This window comes from Myotis brandtii, unplaced genomic scaffold (assembly GCF_000412655.1).
Source record: "Myotis brandtii unplaced genomic scaffold, ASM41265v1 scaffold535, whole genome shotgun sequence".
Lineage (NCBI taxonomy): Eukaryota > Metazoa > Chordata > Mammalia > Chiroptera > Vespertilionidae > Myotis > Myotis brandtii.
The window spans coordinates 3,212,096-3,222,086 of record NW_005369964.1 but is presented as its reverse complement, the minus strand read 5'-3'; positions in this window follow the sequence as shown (position 1 = coordinate 3,222,086).

Below are 9,991 nucleotides of genomic sequence, written 5' to 3'. Positions count from 1 at the left end.
CGGGCACAGTGAGAAGACTGGGTCCTGGGCTGAAACAAACCAGGGTTTGCATCTGTTTACCGGCCGTGTGACTCCAGGCGAGAGACCCCTCTGAGACTCAGTTTCCCCACCTTTCAGCCCACTCACCACGGCACATGGAGTCGGGTTTTGCCAGATTTCACCCACGGGCCCAAGCAAAGGCGAAAAGCCGGGGCTGCTGTGTCGGGACTGCGTTTTCCTCGTTGGCGACAAGTTCAGCCCCAGTGCCCAGGGGCCGTGCCCACGGCTCCCCGCACGGAGCCACCAGCCCCCCACCTGGACGGAGGGCCCGTGGGGGGCAGGGGGGCTGCGATCTGGCCACGTGCTCTGCCTCCCGTCCAAGAGCCCTGCTCACGTGACCACCACCATCGGCGGCGGATTGATGAAATTAAGCACAGATGGCTACTTTGTTGTTGTTCTTTGAACTGACAGCTGCTGGTATAAAAATAAATTAAATTAAATTTCACATAAGTCAGACTTTTCTGTATTTTTTTTTAATGAACTAAGTTTTTTCTGTGTTGTTGTCGTTAAATTGTTTTCTTTCTTTCTAACATACGGAGACAGAGAAAACTCCAGGGCAGCAGAAACAAGAATTCAAAAAAAAAAAAAAAAAAAGAACTCGAAGGCGACCCTGCTTTTGGAGAAAGTCCCAGCCCCCCTTCCCGCAGCCCCGCACCCGCGAAGCTTTGAAAGGCCACGGAGCTGCAGGGTGCAAAGAATCTTGGCTCATTTGCCTTAAGGGCCAGGGAGCGAATGTTGCTGGGTTGGGGCCAGGTTTGGCCATCAGCGACCCTGTGTCCTTGGACAAGTCATTGTCCCGGGAGTAAGGATGGGAGTAACAGTGCCGGCCTCGGAGCACCCAGGTGGGCAGGGGTTCTCGGCTTGTGAGCTGCCCGAGGCTGAGCCTGCAGAGCATCCTCACCCCCATGGACGGATTATTATGAAGATTAAACCGAGAGTAGCTGGAAGGATGCCTCCAGCCCCACCTGGCTCCCAGCAGGCTCTCAAAACCCAGCCTGCGGCCTCCCCCACCCACTCAGCCCCTCCTGCCGGCCTTCCCACACTCTGCTCTGGGTGCGTTCTGGGCTCAGCCACGTGCACACACAGGAGAAGGAGGGGGCGTTGCTGGGTCTGGAGCAGGCAGCCCCATCCCCTGCCCCAGGGTGTCTCTTCCCGTCCCTGTGGCTACATCCGTAGACAGCCCACCTCCTGGTCACTGCTGACAGGTCCCGGCGAGCGCCGGCCCAGGCAGCCACCCACTGGAGAGTGGTCCCACTCCTCGGAGCACCAGAAGCGCTCAGAACCCACTTCCATCCCCTTGGGCAGAGGAGGAGGAGGAACTGGATCCCCTTTCAGGGTTCCTGGGCTCCAGGCTCGGGCGACTCTGGGGAACGAGGAGGGGAGGCCAAGGGGCAGGCCCTAGACACGCTGTCGATGGAGGCCTGTAAGCCGGCTCATTATAAAAATGACGCCACACCACCACGCACTGCCCTTCTCGGAGCCGCTCTGCCTAGTTTCATGCAAAGCAGGAAACAGAAATTGCTCTTGTTGGAGAGATGCTCACGCCTGCCTGCCAGCCGCCAGCAAGGTGGCCCCGAGAAGCCCTGAGTGCACCCCATCACCACTCCAAATTCCACTCTCTCTGCCCCAAGAGCCTGCAGTAGTCAGAGAAACACCTGATAGAACTTTCTGCCAAATGTCAAAAAATACTCTATACTTCGCTGTCCCGTACGGCAGTCGCTAGCCACACGGCTTATTTATTTACCAGCCACTGGGAATGCGGCTAATCCAGCTGAGGAAGGGAGCGTTTTAAATTGTATTGGATTTTAATGTAAATAGCCACAGGAGGCTACGGTGCTGGCAGACCCAGCTTCAAATTCGGAGCCTCTGTTTTCCAACCTGCAAAATGGGACTATGTGTCTTTACCTCCCAGGGATTTTGAAGGGTGAGTGAGGCCAGTGGATATAAGGAAATGTCATGAACTAAACACTGGGGAAGAAACGCAAAGGATTCCTTTCAGCAGCCGTTGGTTCGTTTCTTTCACCCCAACTAGCAAGTCCCTACGAGGTCCTGGGCACTCCCAGGGCACAGGGGGGAAGACTCTGGGGGTGCGATCACCCCAAGGAGAAAAGGGCAGTCCAGTCCATGGGTGCAAAGATGTGGGTTTCTATTCCTTGAAGAACAGCTGCTCCAGAGCGGCCCAGGTGGTCCTTGGTAGGCAACTTGATCGGGGCCTTTTCTCACCCCCTGACATTACCTTACCCCAGAGGTGGGCCACCGGGGCCCAACCCGGAGGCCTCGGCTGCTGCCCAGCCTTTGGGGAAACGTGATGGAGGCACAGGGTTCCCCGACTCTCACGACAACACATTATCAGCAAGAAATGCATCTGACGGATTCCTTCCGCGGGGGCCTGACCCGCCCCCAGTTGTTTTCCAATGCAGGTGCTTTCTTTGCCCTCCGTGGGGGGAGGAGGCGGAGTGTGAACCGGCTCTGCTAACTCTGCGGGCCCCAACCTGGGCACACATTTCTCTTCTCTTGACTTGGTTTCCCGTTTCTATGAAGCAGAACTTGAATCAGGTGAGCTTTCTGGTATGTAGCAGCTGTGACTTTCTCCAGTTCTAAAAACAACAACAGTATCACAATGGGAACGATGATGATGGTGATGATGATGATGGTGATGATGATGATGGTGATGATGATGATGGTGATGATGATGGTGATGATGATGATGGTGATGATGATGGTGATGATGATGATGGTGATGATGATGGTGATGATGATGATGGTGATGATGATGGTGATGATGATGATGGTGATGATGATGGTGATGATGATGATGGTGATGATGATGGTGATGATGATGATGGTGATGATGATGGTGATGATGATGATGGTGATGATGATGGTGGGAGGAGTGTTTACTTGTTGTCAGATCCTAGGCCAGTGACGGCGAACCTATAACACGCGTGCCAGAGGTGACACGCGAACTCATTGTTTTGGTTGATTTTTCTTTGTTAAATGGCATTTAAATATATAAAATAAATATCAAAAATATAAGTCTTTGTTTTACTATGGTTGCAAAGATCAAAAAATTTCTATATGTGACACGGCACCAGAGTTAAGTTAGGGTTTTTCAAAATGCTGACACGCCGAGCTCAAGAGGTTCGCCATCACTGTCCTAGGCTAATAGCTTCACAGGTATGTTTTAACTCCCATCCACGAGGCAGGGCGATCACTCCCTTTTATAGGTGAGGAAGCCGGGCTGGGAGAGGGGAGTGGTTGCCCCAACGCACAGAGCCCACCAGTGCAGCCAGCGGACACTCCAAACCTACCCACAGCGTCATGTCACCAGCCCCGTCCTCCCGCCTCACAGGGATTGGAGGACCTGAGAGATTGTCCCGCATGGAGTCCCATGTCAGACCTGCAGGCAGCATCTGATCCCAGACCCTCAGTCAAAGGTGGGGAGTAGTGAGTGGTACCTCAGGCGACTCAGGGGAGAGGAGAGAGAGGTTTCTGTCACTGTAATGTGCTGATCTGGGCTCCTGGCTGATCTGGGCAGGCCTGTGGTGTGGAGGGAGCCCCTGGAGCTGGCTGACAGACAGACCTATGGGAAATTCCTGCTGTGCTGTTGCTATCTAAGCAGCCTTAGCTGAGGCCCCCCAGTTCTCTGAGTCTGTCTTTCCATCTGAAAATGGGGTGCCCATGGCTCCCTCCCGCTGAGGGGACCGTGGCTGCAGGGCTGGCACGGGGACCCAGCAGTCCAGGCCTGGCTCTGGGTGCACCCCGGGTGCTCCGTCCAAGGACTGGTGACCGCCGTCCTCTCGGCTCATGTGCACACATGCTCTTGAGGCTCAGAGTCCTGGCGGGGGAGGGCTGCCTGCTGCTAAGGCAGGCCCTGGGGAAGGGCATGCAGCCCTGGACCCACTCAGTCCCCTCCCCCCGGGCCGTCCTCAGGGCTCAGTCCCAGTCCCAAGGCCAGGAGAGCCTGGCAGCGCCCGCCCAGTAGCACCAGGAGAGGAGGATTTCAAGTCAATTCAAAACAAGCATGTGTGTTTCCCCTTTGCCCATCTGTGGCAGGTTCTCGAGGCGCCAGCTCTTGGAGGCGGAAGGAACAAGGCGGAAGTAGAATGGCTCTTGGAAAAGCTGGAAAAATTAGCAATTAGGAGGGGAAATTGTAATGAGAAAATGAGCCTTAATAAGGCAAACACAATACTGCCGAGGCTTTTTTTCTAGCGCTCTCGCCGAAAACAAGCGGTGACTTCATGTCTGGGTTTCTCTGCTTTCCTGTGGCAGAGCCAACTGAGAAAGAGCCGGAGAAAAATGTCTCCATTGTCCCTAGACAGGGTCCCCGGCATCCCGGAAAGAAAAGGCCTGCTCCACGGGGGTGAGCAGGGGAGTCGAACCTGCTGCTTCTGTGGGCACCCACTCTGCTCTGGGCCCCGCCCACTGCACACAGACCCTGCCAGTCAGCATGGGCTAGGTCACGCTGCGGTAACAACCCGGCTCTCAGAGCCTGCACACAACACAACTCAGCAACTCCATCAATCTGGGCTTCTTGATGTCCTGGCATTCATTTCACACTCAGCCAACATTGCTGGAGCACGGGCTCTGTGCTAGGCCCTGGGGACACTGGGCTGAGTAAAGCACACCCAGTCCCTGCCGCCGTGGAGGTCACGTTCTAGACAACAAGCAAGTACATCAACAAGACAATGACCGATTATGAGCCCCAGAAGGAAAGCAGCAGACCTGTGAGGTGAGCTGGATGAGCGAATGGATGAATGGATGAGTACACACATGAGTAAATGAATTTTTTCCACCCTGACCCCTCAAGGCCCACGTCAAGGGCCCTCGGCTCCAATATCCCTGGGCCTTATGCATTAATATCTTTAAGGGCCAGCAGACAGGCACCCTCAATACGGAGACACTGCCTCTTTTATAAATATTGACTAGAGGCCCAGTGCATGAAATTTGTGCGGGGGGGGGGGGCGGTCCCTCAGCCCAGCCTGCACCCTCTCCAATCTGGGACATCCCTCTCACAATCAGGACTGCTGGCTCCCAACTGCTCGCCTGCCTGCCAGCCTGATCACCCCCTAACCACTCCCCTGCCGACCCGATTGCCACTAACTGCCCTCCTCTGCCGGCCTGGTCACCCCCAACTGCCCTCCCCTGCAGGACTGGTTGTCCCTAACTGCTCTCTCCTGCCGGCCTGGTCACCCCCAACTGCCCTCCCCTGCCAGCCATCCTGTATCCACATTGGGGGGGGGGGCCATCTTGTGTATTGGAGTGATGGTCAATTTGCATATTACTCTTTTATTAGATAGGATGCTCATCAATATTGCTTGGCTTTGCCATCTATAACTTAGTCTGTCTGCAGATGCTGTAATTCACTAGTGGTGACATCGCTGAAATCCTGTACATAGAAAACTGCCCCAGCACGGGCTTCTGGTTACCCCCCGCCCCGAGGCCTGCCCTGAGGCCTGGTCCAGGAACCTCCTGAGCTCCCACCTGGGGCTTCAGCACCACCTGGTAGTCAGTCCCAGGCACTGGCCGGACACCAGAGCTTCCAGGGAAGGAAGGGAGCTGTGTCCCCCCACTGCCTCCCTGCAGGAGACACAGTGATGGGCTAGCTGGGTCGGCCCTGAGCATTTATAGCCCTCCTGTCCCCCCTCCCCCCCTCTCCAGAGAGGCTTTGATTGGCTCGTGTTGCCGCACTCAGGGATAGGGTGTTCCTATTGGACAGAGCTCAGCCACCGCCAGCCTCTGGTTGTCATTGGCTCCGCCCCCAAGCCCTGGTCCAATCAGCTACACAGGCAGGTAACTGTGTCACTGTCCTCATGAGGGGCAGGTGGAACCCACTCTGAGGCCACGTGGCTAGACGAACGCATGCACCTCAAGCTGTGCTGCCCCTAAACCCCGAGATTATCTTGGATGAGTCACTTCCCCTCAGTTGAGTGGACCCCGCAATCCCGACCGGCCCTGTTCAGACCGCCTTACGTGCCTTATACGCAGGCATCGACCTGTCCCTGCCCATTGCTGCCACATCCGAGAGGGCAGCCCATTGTGCATGCACGGGACCTAGAGGCCGAGTGAAGGGGTGGGAAAGGTGACTCCTGGAAGGTGGCCAAAGCCCCAGCCCCTTATATGCACAGTGGGCATAGGCAGCACCTGCGACACGTGGTCCGGCCTCGCCATAACCATTACCATTTGTCTCCTCTCGCTTTTCAAGCACCAGACCAGCTAGCGGGGCACCAGCACCAGCCCTGCTGGGCACGGAAGTCTCCTCTCTGCCAAGCAGTTAGGAGCGCAGCGCAGCGCGAGCGCAATGCATCGAGGCCTGGAGTGGCCAAGCATCCCGGCCCTCCCCCCACCAAGCGCTCTCTCCCTGCCCAGGAAGGCCCAGCGGGAGACACAGCTGGGCTGCCTGTGCCATGTGCCTTAATGGGAGCTGTAATTCCTTCACGACTCCATCTAGAACTGGGAACACTGTGCATAATTCATGGGGGTCTGGGTGGTGCGGCCAGGCTGGGTGCCCGCTTGCTGGAAGTTGGGCGGATGTGAGAGAATGGAAAAGCACCCGAGGGGAAGGGGGCTGCCGCCCTGGCCTGGCTCCTCAGCCCTGTTCTCTGGGAACCCGAGCATCCCGGGCTGGAGGAGAGGCCTCGGGCTAAGGTTTCTCTGGGCTCCAATTTCCTGGGGAAAGGGGTCAGCTGGTCTGATTATGGTGGTGGCTCTTGTAGCTCCGAGTCACAGCCCAGCTGAGGAGGGAGCAGCCGTGGGGTCCTCTCATATAGATGCCAAGCTGGGTACTTGTTTATCACCCCCCACACACACCCCACTGGGATGTCAGCTCCATGAGGGCAAGGGTCCTTGTCTCTTTTGCTAACTGCTGTCTAGAATAGGGACTATGATTCACGTATTCAGTAAACATTTGTTGAATGGCTGAGTGAGCTCAGGTGTAGAGTTGAGAGATATATCAGTTTGATCCTAAATCTGCAGACTTGGCATGTGACCTCGAACCATTTAAACCTCTTTTTAAACTCTCCGGACCTCTGTTTCTTTCTCTGTAAAATGGACGTCACTGGTTATTCTCTTGGGACACGAAGGGGGTTGAGAAGCGAGGCTAGTCAAGCGGCAGCAGGTTGGTGGGTCAGCTCTGAGGCCCGACTCAGTCATCAGCCCGGGCTCAGGAAGGGCTGGTGAGCTCTGCACAGCGTGACCAGCTCAGATTTCCAGACCGGGGAGTGCCAGGTTCCAGAACCACCCCAGGGTTCCAGAACCACCCCAGGGCTCCAGAACTGCCCACCAGGACGCTAGAGTCAGTGGCTCTGGGATTTCAGACCTGCACGCCATGGCGTGCTGGGGCCCTAGAGCCAGGCCTACAGGCTCCGAGGGCACAGCTTCGGGAAGGAGGAGGTCCCTGATTCTGGAAACACGGGCTCTAGTGTTCTGCTTCCTGCTTAGGGACCCTGTTCACACTGACCTCCTGGAGCCGAACCAGGGTTCTCACTGATGTTCAGGCTGGTTTGCAGTTGCGTGGCTGACACAGGTGCCCCAAGTTCCAGGCCTCTCTGCTGAAGGTTAGCTCCCTGCAGGAACTGAGGCAGGAATGTCCTCCCCCCCCAAAAAAAAGTCCGCACAGGCCTGGCACCCCGAGCCAGCTCTCCCTGGGAGCGGATTCTGTGGGGCTCCCACCAGCGGGGACTCAGCTGAGCCGGCTTGTCCAGGAGTCTGGTTGGAAAGTGCCCATGTGCTCAATAATGCATCCCCCCCAAATGAGGACATCCATCAGGTGGCAGAGGCAGCCCGCGCCCCCACCTGGGTCAGGCCGGGATGACACATCTGTCCCTGCACCAGGCGCAGGCAGCTTCCCAGCCCACAGGGGCCTTTTGTGAGAGAGCAGCTCAGCCAGCCCTGACAGGCTCGTTCCTCTGCCCGGCAGCCTGAATATTCCATAGGCTTGAATAATGCAGGCCGCCCACATCCCAGCGGCCACGGCGCTGCCGGAGGCTGCAGAGACAAACGGTGGTGGGGTCTCTATCCCCTCCCCCTGCCCCCCCCGCCGCCGCCATGACTGTTTTGAACTAGAGGAGTCTCCCGCCACGCTAGGGACAAGGCCTGATACATGGGGTGGGGTTGGGGGTGGGTGGAGGGCACCTTACCCCTCCCAACCTCTGTGGTTGAAGCACCGGTGAGCTGTAAAGAACACGGGGTTGGAGCTCAGCGAATGCAGGCTCAGGTCTTGTGCCACCCAAGTCCCTTGACCTCACTGAGCCTCTGTTTCCAAGTCTATAAATGGAAGCTACTGCTGTGCAGCCTTAAATGAGGCTGGATGGGGAAGGAGAAAGTGCAAACTGGAGATGTCAACATGGATCCACCCTCCTTCTCCACCACCAGCAGCACCACCGCCAGCCCCACCGGCCCATCCTCGCCTCACCTCGAAGGTCTTCACTCCCCAGGCCACGGAGCAAAGGCCACGCACTTGCTGTCACCACCCCCGTGTTCCGTGGAACTTTGCTGGCTGCTTCACAGAACACATTTGGCCAAGAAATTTGGGGGCTGGAAAGGAGACCTTAACCAAAGACAGTAAAAACGTCTAACCATGGAAGGTTAAAAAAAAAAATAAAAATGAAAAGGCCCCCCAAGCCCTGCAGCTCAGTTTTCTTTTAAAAAAAATCTTTTGTTTTTTTACATGCAAAGAAGGTGATGCTCATTAAAACAATGCAAATGATAAAAGCATATTTAAAAACCTAACAGCCTCTCTCACTCCAGTCCAATCCCATAAGATAACCAACGTTAACAAAGTGAGGAAATATATGTTGGTTTCTATTTCTGTGGTTACTCTGGGTGTTAGTTTGCTCGGGCTGCTGTCATCAGTACCACAAACTGAGCGGCTTAAACAATGGAAAGTGATGGCCTCACTGGGAGTCTGAGATTCAGGCCCGGCTCCCTCTGAGGGCTCTGGGAAGGGTCTGCTCCAGGCCTCCCTTCTAACTTCCGGTGGTTCCTTGGCTTGTGACGGCTTAACTCCAACTTCACGTGGTGTTCTACCTGTGTGTGCGTGGCTGTGTCCAAACTTCCCCTTCTTATAAGGACACCAGTCACCCGGGATGAGGGGCCCGCCCTACTCCAGTATGACATCTTAACTAATTACAACCGCAACCGCCTGTTTACAAGTAAAGCCTCACTCTGACTTACTAGGAGTTAAAACTTAAACGTATAAATTTTGGTGTTGGGGGGGCTGGGGGTGGGTTTGACCTATCTCAACCTATAACACTCTGATACTTTCTTTGCTTAAGCATCTATAATAATAAAAGGCCAGGCGTCACAACCAGAATGACCAATCTACCCGTCGCTATGAAGTGCTTTGACCACGTCTCGGTCCCTCCCCCAAGCCCGCAGGCTCCCATCGCTGGATGGCCAACGGGAATCACGGGAACTGGGCTGGGTGGCAGTGGAGCAGGACTTGGGACTGGACTCACGGGCAGCGGCAGCATCGCAGAGGGTTGCGGGGCATCGCTGGGCAGCGGACATGGCCCTGATCGCAGGCTAGGCCTAGGGACCCTACATGCACACGATTTCGTGCGCTGGGCCTCTAGTTTATTATAAAAAATCTCGCCATATCAATATATTGTTCCAACTTATTCTTTTAAAAAATACACACAAAAACAGGTTTATTGCGATGTAATTTGCATCTCATACAATTGACCCATTTAAAGCATACAATTCAACGGTTTTAGTATATTCACAGATGTGTGTGATGATCATCACAGTCGGTTTTGGAACATGTCAAGCCCTCAGAAAGAGGCCCCATACTGTTTAACGATGGTCCACCTTTCACCCTTCACCCCTTCATTCTCCCCACCCTCCCAGCCCTAGGTAACTATTAATCCACTTTAACAGCTTTATTGCGATGTAATTTGCATCCCATACAATTGACCCATTTAAAGCATACAATTCAATGGTTTTAGTATAT